At 37.8% G+C, this 15,454-nt stretch overlaps 1 pseudogene; it reads right to left on the reverse strand.

Moving 5' to 3' along the window:
- Window positions 1-14,727: 14,727 nt before the first annotated feature.
- Window positions 14,728-15,191, reverse strand: LOC123464409 (annotated as a pseudogene).
- Between the last annotated feature and the right edge of the window lie 263 nt (window positions 15,192-15,454).

Here is a 15,454-nt window from a genome sequence, read left to right on the forward strand (position 1 = left end):
CAGATTCTCCAACCAAGAGTGAGAGCAGCTGGGGTTAAAGGTAGTATGCAGTTATTTGAGAGTTTTGGTGCTCAAGCCTACTCTTCTCCAGAGAGTAGTGGGGGCTTCTCTTTAACTTATGAGTGTTCTGATCATGGGATTCTGACTTAATTTGGTTTCCAGTAACATGTACGAGCTCTCATGTCCAATCAGAGAAGTGTTGGTTGCTGGCAGATGCTTGTACTATTTTTGCCCAAGTGTGTGTGTCTTGTCCAACTGATTGAGTGGGTCTTCAAGGTCACCTCCTTATTCATGCTGTTGTGAATATTTTCTTGCAATAGCTCCCATAGTGTTTTCTAGCACTATGAGGACTATCCAGGATGGAGCTAGATTGTTTTTTGGTTCCAGTGTGGTATTCCAATGTCCTGTGACCACAGTCTGTGGTGTCTTCAGCAATAAGGACTTACCTTTATTTTATTTTATTTTTTTTAATAATTAACAACTTCCATGATTGTAAACAATATCCCATGGTAATTCCCTTCCCCCCCCACTTTCCCCTTTGAAACTCCACTCTCCATCTTCTCTCCTCCCCATCTCAATCAGTCTGTCTTTTATTTTGATGTCATTATCTTTTCCTCCAATTATGATGGTCTTGTGTAGGTAATGTCAGTCACTGTGAGATCATGGATATCCAGGCCATTTTGTGTCTGGAGGAGCATGTTGTAAGGAGTCCTACCCTTCCTTTGGCTCTTACATTCTTTCTGCCACCTCTTCTGCAATAAACCCTGAGCCTTGTCAGGTGTGACGGAGATATTGAATTGCTGAGCACTCCTCTGTCACTTCTTCTCAGTACCATAATGCCTTCTAAGTCATCCTAAGGTCACTGCCATATGAAAAGAGACATTTCTGTAATGAAAAGTGAGAGTAACATTAATATATGGGGATAAACATTAAGAGAAGTGCTTACTGGGCAGTTTGGTGAGCATAGTATATATGTTTAGCCAGACAGAAGCAGACATTATACCCCTAGGGCTCATGACAACCTCTGTTGTAGGTTTTCTGTATCAAGGATGTATTCTCTCCCATGGAGCAGGCCTCCAGTCAAATCAGAGGGTGATTGATTTCCCCCATAACAGATGTGCTACTATTGCATATGTTGGCTCTTTTGGACTGGTTGGCCAAATATAAAGCTTACAATATCCACTGTGGAATATCTTCTTTTTTTAAGTATATTTTTATTTATTTTATTAGAGAAAGAGAGATCATGCACCAGAGCCTTCAGCCACTGCAAATTAACTCATGATGCATAAGCCACCATGTACATCTGGCTTATATGGGACCTTGAGAATTGAACCTAGGTCCTTAGGCTTTGCAGGCAAGCACCTTAACTACTATATAATCTCTCCAGCTCAAGAACTTATCTTTTAGCTCTGGTGGGTAAGCAAATGTTTTGCCAATTCCATGAATTGTTCTGGGGACATCCTGGGTCTCCCTGGCTAGCAGTTCACTTTGGAAGGCAAGCCACCTCTGGTCCTGGGAATTACCAGCCAGAGTCAGTATATTTATGAAGGTTAAGCATTTTCCACCTTCAGTAAGGACTGTACCCTCTCCCCATTTGTTGGGGCTAAGTATTATAGAATCTAGTCAGAAATAGGATTTATATATGACTGATTTATGTTTTGTTAACTTGGTGTAATTATCTCCCCACCATCCCTACCCCTATCCCTCAAAGATACCCCCACCCCCAATATCCTGCCCTCCCCTAACTTGTCAGGCAATCCCTCCTCTCCTATCTCCCTAGTTCTCTCTACTGGTTTTATTCTAGTTTTATGCAAATAATTCTGGTACTGAATATCATTTTCACTCATCTCTAAATAATCCCAGTTAGATGCCACAGGTTCAGAGTACATGTGGCTTTCGTCTTCCTGTGCCTGTATGACCTCACTTGCATGTGTAATGGACATTTGTATTTCTTCCTTGGAGAATTTTCTGATCAAATCTATACCCCATTTTGACTGGATTGTTTTATTTTCTTATTGTTTCACTTTTTGAGAGTTTTTGTACATTCTAGATCATAGGACTTTGTTGGAGGTTTGGCTGGTGAGGATTTGTTTTCCCTATTTGGTGAGATGTCTATTAACTCTATTGGTAGTTTATCTGGGCAGTACATTTTAGTTTCAAGAGGCCCCACTGTGAGTGTTGATCTAATTACCTATGCTACTGGGGTCTTATTTGAGAAGTCTTTACCTATAACTATATAGTGGAGTATACTCCCTGCTTTTTCTTTTCATTTTTATGGTTTCAGGACTTATATTGAGGACGTTAATCTACTTAGTGTTGACTTTTGTGCAAAGCTAGAGAAGTGGGACTACCTTCATTTTTCTACACGGGACTATCCAATTTTTCCAAAACAATTTTTTGAAGATGCTCTCTTTCCTTTAGTTTATATTTTGCCCTCTTTGTCAAAGATGATGAAGCAGCATTTGCTGGGATTTACAAATGGCTCTTCTATTCCATTTACCTGTATGTCTGCTTTTGTTCCAGTACCATGATGATTTAGTTACTATGATTTGGAGTATATCTATATATCAAGTACAGTGAAACCTCCAGATATGTTTCTTTGGTTGAGAATATTTTTGGCTAGCTAAAGCCTTCTGTTACTTCATATTAATTTTAAGACTATTTTCTTTCTATCTCTGGAAGACAGAAAAAGTAGTCACAAACATTGCTTGTATTATTTTTTATTGGAAATGCATTGAATCTATATAATAGTTTTGGTAGGATGGCCATTTTCACAATATTGATTCTTCCAATTCATTAGCATGGAAGATCTTTCCATCATCTCATATCCTTCTCTATTTCTTTCCTCAGTGTTTTTGTATTTTCACTTCAGAGGTTTTTCACTTCCTTTGGTAATGAAGATCCAATGTATTTAGTTTCTGCAGTTATTGAAAACAGGATAGCATAGCCTATCTCTTGTTCCATATGTTTATTGTTGGTGTATACAAAGGCTACTTATTTTTTTTTGAATTTATTTTGTATCCTGCTACTTTACTGAAATAATTATTACTTTTAGATATTTTAGTGGGATCTTTTGGATCACTTACCTAAAAAATCATGTCATCTGCAAATAGGGCTATGTTGAGCTTTTCTTACCAATTTGCATCCTTTTTATTTTTTTTCTCTTGTCTTATTACTTGAGCTAAAACTTCAAGTACTATGTTGAAAAGTAATGGTGAGAGTGGGCACCCTTGTCTTGTTCAGATTTTAATGGCAATGCTTCAAGTTTTTTCCCCATTTATTGTGATTTGGACCTTAGATGATTTACAGATAGCCTTTATTAGGTGAAAATATAGTCCCTCCATACCAAGTCTCTCCATTGTTTTGACCACACAGGAGTGTTGTATTTTTGTCAGATATTTTTCTGCATCTATTGAAATAATAATGTGATGTTTGTGTTTAAGTTTATTTATGTAGAGAATTATGTTATTTAATTTCCCTATGTTGAACCATCGATGAATCCCTGGAAAGGAGCCTATTTGATCAAAGTGGATGATGCTTTTGATGTCTATTTGAATTTACATTGCTAGGAATTTATTGAGCATTTTTGACCCCAAGCTTTTGGAACTCTATTCTTGTTTTCTGTATGTGGTATTTGCACAATATTGTTATGACTTCTCTCTTCTCCTGTTTATTTGGCATCTGGTGCACATCCTGTACTTGGATGAGTCTGTTTTTTGTAAGGTTGGGAAATTTTTCTTCAATAATTTTGTTGAAGATTTTCTCCATGCCTTTGGCCTTTGTTTCTGCTCTTTCCTATGTAACTATGATTCAATTTTTTTTAAGATATCTCAAAGTTCCCTTATGCTCCACTTGTGCTTAAAAAAATACTTGACAATATTTTTAAAGTTCTGCTTTAATTCTTCTGTCTTGCTCTTGAGTTCCAAGAGTCTGTCTTCCACATACTCTATTCTGTTTGTGAGGCTTTCTTGGAAGCCTGGAGGAGAGTGATTGTCTTTCTGTTTACTTTCATGTTTTACTTCAGCTTTTCCATCTCTTGCTTGAATTCCATTTTTCATTTTTTGATTTTACCTTTTTGTTGTCTCTTGGAATTCATTCCTGATTTTGGACATATCCTCCTTGAGCTTGTTCCATTGTCCCATGAGCTCATTTATTTGTTGGTTCTCCTCAAATACCTTTAACCTTCTGTTTGTTCATGGTTTTGTTAAGGTAATTTAAAATACTTGTTGTGATTTCATTCTGAGATTCTATATCTTGGTTTCCTCTAATCTTTCATTGGAAGCTTCTATTGTGATAGTAGGTAATCTTGGTGGGCATTCCTTTTCTGGGTTTTATTTGTTATCTGCTTTGCATTAAAGTATGCCCATCTTGAGTTCAGTTGTCTCACTGAGGATGCAGCAATAATGGCTCTCATATAGCCTGTGTTGGGTAGCCTGATCTAAATTGATCAGAGTGGGTTTGGGATTGAAGACTGTCCACTGGATTGGGGTGAGTGCCCTTGAGCCTGGACAGGATCTATGACTCCACTGGGCAACTCTCAGTAAGACCTTGGGGTATCTGACTTTCTTAGTGTATAAGTTGGAAGCTTTTCATCTAATCTTATTTGCTGCATGACTTTTTGGAATGATATCAATACCAGGCTTCTCCTGTCTGCTGAGGCCAGTACACAGACCTTTCTCAGATAATTTATTTTGGGGTTGGGCTTAGAAGGTGAATCAGGGAAGTAGAAACCAATTTGGTTGGCTGCTTTCAGCTGCCCTTCCACTGGTTTTTCCCTCCAAGACAGCTGCCTAGGTGCAGGGATCCTCCCGGGCAGGTAGTGCTGTGGAAGGACCAGGCCTGCTGGTTCCTCCCAAGGGGTTGAGGAGGAAGATGAGTATATGACGACTCAGAAACCTCTCCTGGCCATTGGAGAAAAGCCACACTGATTCAGGAGTCTTTTTGAAGCAGGAACTCACAGAAAAAAAAACTCGCTTTATTGCTATGAGCAGTTGCCTATATCATGTTGGGGATGAAGGCGGGGATTGGGGATTTTAGTATGGGGTGGGAAGGAGAGAGATAAGGGCCAGTAGTAAACTGTAGCTATTGAAATGGTAATTACAATTGCCATGCAGAAGTGGCAGGCCAGAAGCTATTAGGCATCTTGCTGAGTTATAGCTGGCCAGAGACAGGTCGCCAAACTTTACCTAGGTTCAGGAAGTTCCACTAGGCCTCATGCCTGGGACTTTCAGGGCCCAACACCTAGGGTGGCTCTACGTTTGATGTATAACCTCAACTTCATCCCTGCCTCACATTGGTATGTGGCATGGCACTGCTCCCAGCTTTTCTTGTGCTGGTGTTTCCCTCCAAGACAGCAGCCCAGCTATGGATCTGCCCTTGGCCCACAACCCCCTGGAGGTAATTTAAAACGTTCTATTGAACCAGTTCTTATGTCCACTTATAAGTACTGAGAACTTCCTGTTTTATATTTTAAAAATATTTTATTGTCTATACTCAATAATGAATGACATTTTTAGAAGGGAAAAATTACTTTGAATATATGTAACTAACCCATTAATTGATATCATCCTAGTATAATAATTTTTATCTGAAGAATTAATTCCACTGCATTCATGACCTGAGAGTGGTTATTTCTACCTGCATAAAATATGTATAGCATGTAGTAAGAGTGCAAAAGAAACCATGACAAAAAATACAACAAAGAAGACAAAGAGGTTAAGTGCAGGGGGTATAAAGATGAAGAGACAAAAAGAAGTGTGGTTTGAGGACACTATGATAAATATGTATGTATATAAAAGTTACCAACAAAGTTAAAAATATAAACTATTTAAAAAGAATGAATTAACTTTTAAATGATTGCTGATCTTTAAAATATTTGTCAGGTTGTATTTTGTCAATTCCTTTTTGGTTGTTTGTTTGTTTTTTAGATGGAGGGTCTCACTCTAACCCTCAATGACTTGGAATTCAATATGTATTCTCAGGCTGGCCTTGAACTCACATTGGTCGTCTTACCATAGAATTTAGACAATTCTCTTGGAAAAGAGAATCATTATACTTCAGAGGGTAGCATCTAAGCAGAATTTGCTGTGTTATAATTTATTTCTTTAGTAACTACTCTGTATTATATATTGATTCTGATTTCAATGAAGTTTCATATTCTTGCTACTAGATTTACAAAAAGCATATGTGTTCATATTGTATCCTGTTACATATTAATGTTAGTCAAATTGAACATATAAAAAATCATATACTTTTTGTCTCTAACATGTAAGATTTTCAATCATTTAAAAATAATAAATCTAAATTTCACATTCTATATATGATGTAAAATATAGTAAAATAAATATTGCTATTTATTCTTTGAACTTATCTACAATCTGATATTAGATACTGAAAATCCAATAGTTTTAATAAATAGTGAATTAAAGATATATTTTGAGGTAAAATTTTGAAAAACTATAATACCTAAAGTTAGAATTTAAACACATACTTTGTCAGCTTTCTATTGTTTTTATCATAGTGGTATAAATGTATTTTTTTAAATAGTTAACAAAGTTGTATACTTTCATGCTAAACCTAAATTCTAATGTTTATGTTAGTATTTTTAACTTTTCCTTTATTACTTCTGCCTGGTGGAGGGCCACATATTAGTTCAATTAATGTATTATTTGAATCCTTCATGCCATAATTTAATGTGTAGTATCCAAACTTTAAATGTTTTCCCAATGGACAATTCACTGGAGTTTGTCATTTTTTAATGTCAGTGGGCAGTAAGCTCTTTAAATATGTTAGGGTATTTTCTGATCATCAAAATTAATCCAGCTTCATGTAGAAGTTATCTGAAATAATCTCAATAAAAGAGTAAACTGTACCTCAATTCCTGTGAATTAGGACCTAGTTTTGCTGCTCATGGTATAAAGTATAAGTTTTGTTGTCTCTTTTAAGATTATTCTGACATGTCATTTTTACATAATGCCATATCAGTATTTCCAAACACATTTCTATCTGTCATATATCATCCCAACAGTTTCCCTTCTAAGCTTCTAAGAATTGAGGAAATGCAGACATACAAACACACAGCAGGCAAATGAAATGAGAGATTCTGTTTGAGTAAAGGTAATACATACAAGTAAAATCAAGTCACAGGGGTAATAGACAGAATAGGCATTCTATGAAGACAGAAATCTAGTGAAGGTGTACACATACACTCAGTGTATATTATGAGGCTCAGATTTCTATCTCTTCTGTATTCTGGAACACAGTATTACAAACATTAATATGCATTTAGCTTTTCCATAAATACCTAATGTCATTACTTTATTTCTTACTGTAGAAGCATTCAGAAATAATATTGTCAATAAAAACACTGAAAGAAAGCTACTGACATGGGAAATTCTCTTTTCCATTTACTTCTTTGATAACATTGTTCTTTATCATTTTAATGCCACCAAATATATTTTATAGCTCAAAATAAATATTTTTATAAAGGTATAATCAAGAATATAAATTAAAGCAAAGATGAAAATGTCCTTCTAAAAGTGTAGATTAATGAAGATGGCAGTCCATGTGACTATTATTCAAACATCATAGCTTCATAGATATCATGGTTGCTTGATTTCAGTACACGGATTCTAACATTTTTAACTTTTGCACATCTTTTAAGGAATTTCCATTGTCTTTAGAACTAAACCTAGGTATTTCAGTACATCACATGTCCCTATGATTGATTGATTGATTGATTTTTGTCATCTTAGGTCTATCATGGAACCACTATTTCTTCACTGGATATCTTCTGGCTATAATGTTTACCAGTTCTCTGAAAGTAAAAGTCCTTTGTAGCTTAGACACATTTGATTTAATATTTGTAAACATTTTATAGTCCCTCAACTCTACCTCCTCTCCTGTCATAGGCATTTCTTGCTTATTGTTCATATTTGAGCATGCATACATCTTTTTTTTTTCTTTTATTTGTTTATTTATTTGAGAGTGACAGAGAGAGAGAGAGAGAGATAGAGATAGAGAGAGAGAGAGAGAATGGGGACGCTAGGGCCTTAGCCACTGCAAACGAAATCCAGATCTGTACACCCCCTTGTGCATCTGGCTAACATTGGTCCTGGGGACTCGAGCCTTGAACCAGGGTCCTTAGACTTCACAGGCAAGAACTGAACTGCTAAGCCATCTTTCCAGCCCATGTACACACATATTTTATACACAGTACACAATATCTGAAATGTGCTATATTAGCCTCTACAATATCATGACAGAGGATTGAGATGAACATCACCTGAAGTTTATTCTTTATTTTGTTTCCTTTGGATTTTTTTGCCTAATTACAATCTTCTGTTAACAGACACATTTCTGTGTCTCATGTTAAAATAAAATAGTTTTATTTACTTGAAAGAAACAGAGAAAGAGAAAGAGGCAGAGTGAGAGATACAGAAAAAATGAGGAAAAAAAAGAATGGCACATTAGGGCCTATAACCACTGCAAGTGAACTCCACAAGTGTGCACCATCTTGTACATCAGGCCTTTATGGGTACTGGGGAATTGAACCAGAGTCCTTAGGCTTCACAGGCAAGTACCTCAACCTCTCAGCCATCTCTCTAGCTCCACTACGTCTTTAATATTAAAACTTTACATTTTAATAATGTCAATTTCTTGGTTTTAGTTTCATGAGTTTCCACAGTAGAGGACAGACCCTAATCTTTGCATTGGAAGTAATATATATTATTATTTTAACAAAAACTTGTCAGTAAATCTTGGCATTTAAATAATAAAAATCAAAAGCTTCAACAAAAATTTCAATTATGTTCTTAAATTTATTTTATTTTCATTTGAACACACACATGAATATGTTGCAAGCATTCGTGTGTGTGTGTGTGTGTGTGTGTGTGTGTGTGTGTGTACAGAACTGTTCATACTTACATCATTTCCCTCTTAAATTTCCTCTTCCTCTTCCCAATTATTCCTTATTCCCCTTATTTTAATGTCCTTTCCTTTTTTAAATTTTATTTCCCTTTGACCAACTGAGTTTCATTAGAATTTTGTATAAGCACAGATGGAGACTTATTAACTATTTCATGGGCAATTTGCCACTGTCTATACCACTAAAGAACATGACTCCTACTTCCTTAGCAGCCAGGAACTGCCAATATCACATTCAAGAGGGTTGAGACCTCATGGGCTCATTGCTGTGCAGACAACCTCAGCTGCTATGAGTTCAGAGTGTGACTATAGAGCCACTGTTCAACTACAACAGAATGGGAACACAGAGGAATGTGATAAAAGCAGGTTCCTACTCCTAAAGTATTTTGGAGAGAGTCATAGATGATAGAGAGAGTCATTTGTTTGGATCACAAAAAAAGAGAAGTTAGTCTTCCTTAAGCCAAATATTATAGATTGGGAAAGAGAGAGAGTATTATGAGGGAAAAAATGTCTGTGAGGTTTAGAAATAAAATAGAAACATCAGAATTCCAATTTCTACTTGAGAATCTGGGAAAAGACAGTGACAACACCTAACCTGTATCTACCCAAGATACCTTAAATACCCAGCAAGCACCTCATGGACTAGACAATAGGATGGATGGGAGGGCAGGGAGGGCATCAAAGGGTGGAAAACAGTAATCTGGACCCAAACGGCAATGGTACCATAAAATTCTACTTCCTAAAAGACAGACCAAATGGCTGAACCTTCACTAGACCCTTACAGGAAGCACCTGAACCACAAGACACTGGAGAGGGTAGGATCAAGACCAACCTAAATTTTCTACATCTTCCCTCCCTCCCTCCCTTTCCCCCTCTCCCCTCTATCTCTCTCCTCTCTAACTCTTGTATATTAGTTATCTTTTTCCTCAATTTCTTAGTGGACACTGACCTGTAACCCCCACTTCCAGCTTGGTCCTACCATCCACAATGAGCTTTTCATCAGAGAAACCTACAAGGTTTCCCAAACTAATGACAGACTTCTGTCAGAGTACTTGATGACCCACCAAAGGCCAGTGGTAAGACCCTATTGCTGAAGACTCCATACGCACTTGACACGTAAAATGGAATGACATGGCTGGAAGCCAGGAGAGAGTCAGTCCCCAGACAGTCAGCATGTCTAGTGCCAGAAGGTTCTACATAGGCGACTGGGGGAAATGACCAAGATCTGTCCAAGCAATTCATTGTATAAACTAATTAGCAACAAATAACCTGATGTGATGCCCACACAAGTGCAATAGTGGCACACAGCCATGGTGAGGAACCAACTGCTCTTGATTTGGCTAACTGATCCACTCAGTGGTACTAGACCCATAGCTGGAGCTGGGAAACAAGTCAGAACCATACCCAAACACAAGCCCACTCTACAATATCAAGCTATCATCAATCATGGGGTATAAGAGGGCCTACACCTATCAAACTGTCTATCAAAAAGTAAGTGTTATCTCAATTTTCCAGGTGCTAACTTACTCTCCGTTGGAGAATCTGCTTATCTTTTTCAGGTAGATGCAGATCCTAATGAGAGAGCTGCCCCAACATACCTCAAAAGGGGCCCAACTGAAACTAAGGACAATTGGCAAAACAAGCAAGGGTGATGTTTCCCTGTGAACCGGATACCAGCACAAAGGGGAAGGAGACCAACACAGAGAAAAATCAACTTCTACCAAATCAGAGAGCCAGAGCCTCAGAGGCCCCCAACACCTCATCACTGAAGCAGACCAAAAATGAACCCAACGTGGCTCAGGGAAATTTTGCGGAAAGGGGGCAGAAAGAATGTCAGAGTCACATGTTGGGTCATGATTTGCAGAGACATTTATCATACCAATAACTGGGGGCTAACTCCACAATGCACGACCCATTTACATCAACAAGGAGGGTCCAATGGGAGGGGGTAGATCACAGATGAGCCTAAACAATGGTACCAAACTGCCTGTATTTACTGTAAAGAAAACTAATAAATTAAATTTAAAAAAAAACAATACTAATGTTTCCATCATTACATGGAATAAAATCAGAACACCAAGCTGCTATCAATTATAAATTTCTCACAAAAATTTCCCTAATTTTCCAAGACAACTCTTGCCATCATCAAAGATCACTGCTCTTTGTTCCCAGAGCTTCCACATATAATGTGATTCTATAACTAATTATTAATTAAAACTTTGTTCTTTTCTAGAAAATGTAGTCCAATATTATTTTATTGACAGAGTCTTTGTCTCTGACCCAGCGATAGCAAATACATGTCTATACAAAACTAACATGAAAACTACAACTTAGTATTCAAAGCTAGGCAGACATTTTCCCTATGATACCTCTCTCTCTCCCTCTCTCTCTCTCTCTCTCTCTCTCTCTCTCTCTCTCTCTCTCTCTGGTTCTTTGTGAGTGTGCAGATGTATATACCCTATTCACGTATGTGCAGGTATGAGAAGAGGATGCTGAGCATCCACGATCGCTCTTCTATCTTACTTCCCTGAGCTAAGATTTTCACTTAAGGCTCTCTCACTGATGTGAAGCACACACTATTTTAGTTGATGAGAGAGCCTTGTGGCTCCTCCTACCTCCACCCCTGCTCCCAGTGCTGGGGTTACAGACATTCAGGGAGACATCTGACATTTTTATCTGAATGCTGAATACTCATTCTTGTGGCTCTTACCCACCAAACCATTCCCCCATTACTCATTTCTGAAAACCACCGGTGTCGTTATTATTTTCCTCTGTTTTACATTGATTCCCTTCACATGGCAGAAAAAATGGAACTGAAAATCATGTAGTTCCACCAAAAGATGGTTATCACCATTTATCCATCCTTCCAGTTCAACAATCTTACTCTCCATTTTGAGCTCATTCCTCATGTCATTCGCAAGATCTTATTGAATTTTAGGTTAGGCATACAATTTGCTAATTACTTTTTTTTAATTTATATAGAACCAGCTGCATAATATGCTATGAACAATATTTGTAAAGGTAACTTAAGACCTAGCCACCTTATACAAAGAATGTACACATATAGAGATACTGTAGCCACTAACTTTATTTTATTAAAATTACATTTATTGTGGGATATATCATAACTAGTATAATACTTAAGGTCAGAGCTATTACATTATTGTATATGGTTACAATATTTGGTTACTTTAAATAAATCCTCCCACATGAGTTGTATTCCTAGGTAGTTCAAATGGCTGTATTTCCTTATTTCTGGTAAAGCGGGTATAGATATGAAAAACCATTTTCCTGTTTCAATGAAGAAGGTTCAGACATTAGTTGGCATGAGCTATTTCGTTTCCATTTCTTTGTGTTCCTAAATCAGAGAGTAAGGACTGGCATCTATAATATCTTCAAAACTATTTTATGGGCTGGAGATCTGTCTTAGTGGTTAAGATGGTTGCCTGCAAAGCCAAACAATCCAGGTTTGATGATTCCCCAGGATCCATATAAGCCAGATGCACAAGGTGGTGCATGTGCCTGCATATTGTTTGCAGCTGATGGAGGCCCTGGTACACCCATTCTCCCCACACTTCTCTCTATCTTAAATAAATAATGAAATATATTGAGACTTTCATATAGGTAATAAGTTGTTTAAAGTAGCAGAGCAAAGAATGACAAAAAAATAACCAGTATTTTTAGGTTCATACTGAACCATTTCTCTTGTGGTTTGACTTAGATGTCCCTCATAAATGTATATGCTCTGAATGCTTGACCCCCAGCTGATGACAATTTAGGAATTGGCACTTCTTGGAGGAGGCGTGTCTTGGAGTGGACTTACAGGTGTTAGAGCCAGTTTCCCCCTTGCCAGTGTTTGGCACACTTTCCTGCTGCTATCATCCACCTGTTGTTGGCCAGGAGGTGATGTAGAGACTCTGCTCATGCCATGTTTTTTCCTGTCATCATGAAGTTTCCCCTCAAGCCTATAAGCCAATTAAACCATTTTCTCCCACAAGCTTGTTTTGGTCTTGTGGTATGTGTGAGCAATGTGAGGATAACCGCAAAAATTTCAATCAATGATCTATGCATCCTCTCTTGGCTTAGGTTTCTATGAGCATAGGTGGCCTCGATGTACATAAATGCTAAATTAAAGTTCATCAGCAAAGAATAATAAATAGAATACTAAATAATATGTATCAAAATATTAGATACTTTTTTCTTTATGAATAAAAAAAATGTTTGTGCTCATTCAGTACCTCAAAATCTGTGACAGTTTGCATGCAAAGTGTTCCCATAGCCTCAAGTGTTTGTGAGTGAGCCTCATATTCAATCCCCAGCTAGTAGAAAATGGGAAGTAGAGTCAGCCTAGAGGAGCTGTTGTCACTGAATGCTGAACTTGACTTTTATAGCCAAGCAAACCTCAGAAGCTCAGTTCTTTACTTCTAACCAGGGATGTGAGCAGACTCCTGCTCATGCCATGGTTCCCACACCCTGATGAAAGTTCTCTTTGAAAGTGAAAACCTGGAATAAACTCTTTCCCCAATAAACTACTTCTACTCAGATGTTTTGCTCTAGCAATAAGTTGTTAACTTTTAAACTATCTTGGCTTATTCAACAAGGTCTCTGATATTCAATTAATATCCTAACCTGAAAATATGATTTTTTTAAAATAAATCAATCATATACAGTTGGGAATGTAGTAGAAATATTTACTAAATAATGTAATGAACAGTATTGGATTTGAACTGGATTGCAGAAATATTTTATATGTAAAATTGATGGGGAATTCTATGAATCATTTAATCTTTTCTATGAAGAATAATTCCTTGCCATTATCCAATGATTATGACTATAGCAGTCTGTTTGTCAGAGTTTTCAATACATACCAAATTACCTAATACATTAAATTATGTAGAGTGAAGGAATGTTTTTGGACTCACATTCTTGAAATTTTCATTACAAGTGAAAGACTGCTTAAGGGTCCTGGTGAGTAGATCAAGTGACCATATCAGGGAGCAGGTAGTGGAACAAACACTCAGGTTTTGACCAAGAAAGGCATGCCTGTAATGGCCTAAGGAAACCCTGCTAGGTTCCATCTGCTAAGGCTCCATTACCTTCCAAAAGTGCCACCTGGTTGTCAGCTACTTAAAATACAGAGAATTTGGAAGATATTTTATTTTCAAACTGTATCATTTCTAGTTACATTTATTCTCTCTATTGTAACTCAAAGTGTCCTTCTAGTCTTACTGTTTAAGACCATTAGCTCAATTTGTTTTGTTTTTGTGTTGCTGTTTTTTTTTTTTTTTTTTTTTTGGTTTTTTTTTTGAGATAGGGTCTCACTGTAGCCCAGCCTGATTTGGAATTCAATTCACTGTGTAATCTCAGGATGGCCTAGAACTCATGGTGATCCTCTTACCTCTGTCTCCCAAGTGCTTGGATTAAAGGCATGCACCATCACGTCTGGCTTAGTTCATGTATTTTTTAAAAAAATTTTGTTCATTTTTATTTATTTATTTGAGGGTGACAGACAGAGAAACAGGCAGAGAGAGAGAGAGAGACAGACAGACAGACATTCAGAATGAGAGAGAGAGAGAGAGAGAGAGAATGGGTGTGCCAGGGCCTCCAGCCACTGCAAATGAACTCCAGACACCTGTGTCCCCTCGTGCATCTGGCTAACTGGGTCCTGGGGAATTGAGCCTCGAACCTGGGTCATTAGGCTTCATAGATAAGCGCTTAACTGCTAAGCCATCTCTCCAGCCCAGTTCATGATTTTTTTTTTTTAATCAAGCTTAATCCACTTTTATTTTTTTCTGTATAAAATCTCTATGTGGTAGCCACAGCTGGAGCCTGGGTGTTCTGATCTGAGACGCTGGTGTGGGTTTTCACAAGATGGTCAGTGAATTCCTGGTAGGGAGACTTGGTGAACACAGTCTCTTTCCAGAGGTCAGGGGTCAGATATAGGTCTTAGAGAAGGTGTTAAAAGTGGCCTTAGCAAAGTTGCCCAGGGTGGCAGTGCAGCCCTTGGCTGAAGTGTAGCAGTCATCAATAGCAGCGAGCAGCAGCAGCTTCTTGGGCACGGGGGCAGAGACAATGCCAGTGCCTCTGGGGGCAGGGATAAGGTGCACCAGCACAGAACCACAGCTGCCTGTCACTTTACAGGGGACTGTGTGGGGTTTGCCAGTCTTGTTCCCCCAGTAGCCTCTCCGGACAAGCACAATGGAGAGACTGGTGCCCCAGAGACCGCTGAGAAAGCTCCACGAAGCCGCCCGGCCTCGCAAGCCCATCCTGGGTCCACCTGCGTCATTCACCATTTGGTGTTTTCCCCTGGAAGACCAGTTCATGAATTTTTAATAAATGTAGCCTATTAACTGACATCTACTGCAGTAAATAAACATCTATTGATTTCTCATAAAAGCATGACTTAGATTGTGACAAACTACAATTCTAAACATAATCATAACCTACTACTAGTTATGAAATCAAGTGCCTGACTCTATAGACCTCTGTATTCCAATACTTAGCATTTCAGTTTTGTTTTTGCTTCTCA

The sequence above is a fragment of the Jaculus jaculus genome, chromosome 11, assembly GCF_020740685.1.
Source record: "Jaculus jaculus isolate mJacJac1 chromosome 11, mJacJac1.mat.Y.cur, whole genome shotgun sequence".
Taxonomy (NCBI): Eukaryota; Metazoa; Chordata; class Mammalia; order Rodentia; family Dipodidae; genus Jaculus; species Jaculus jaculus.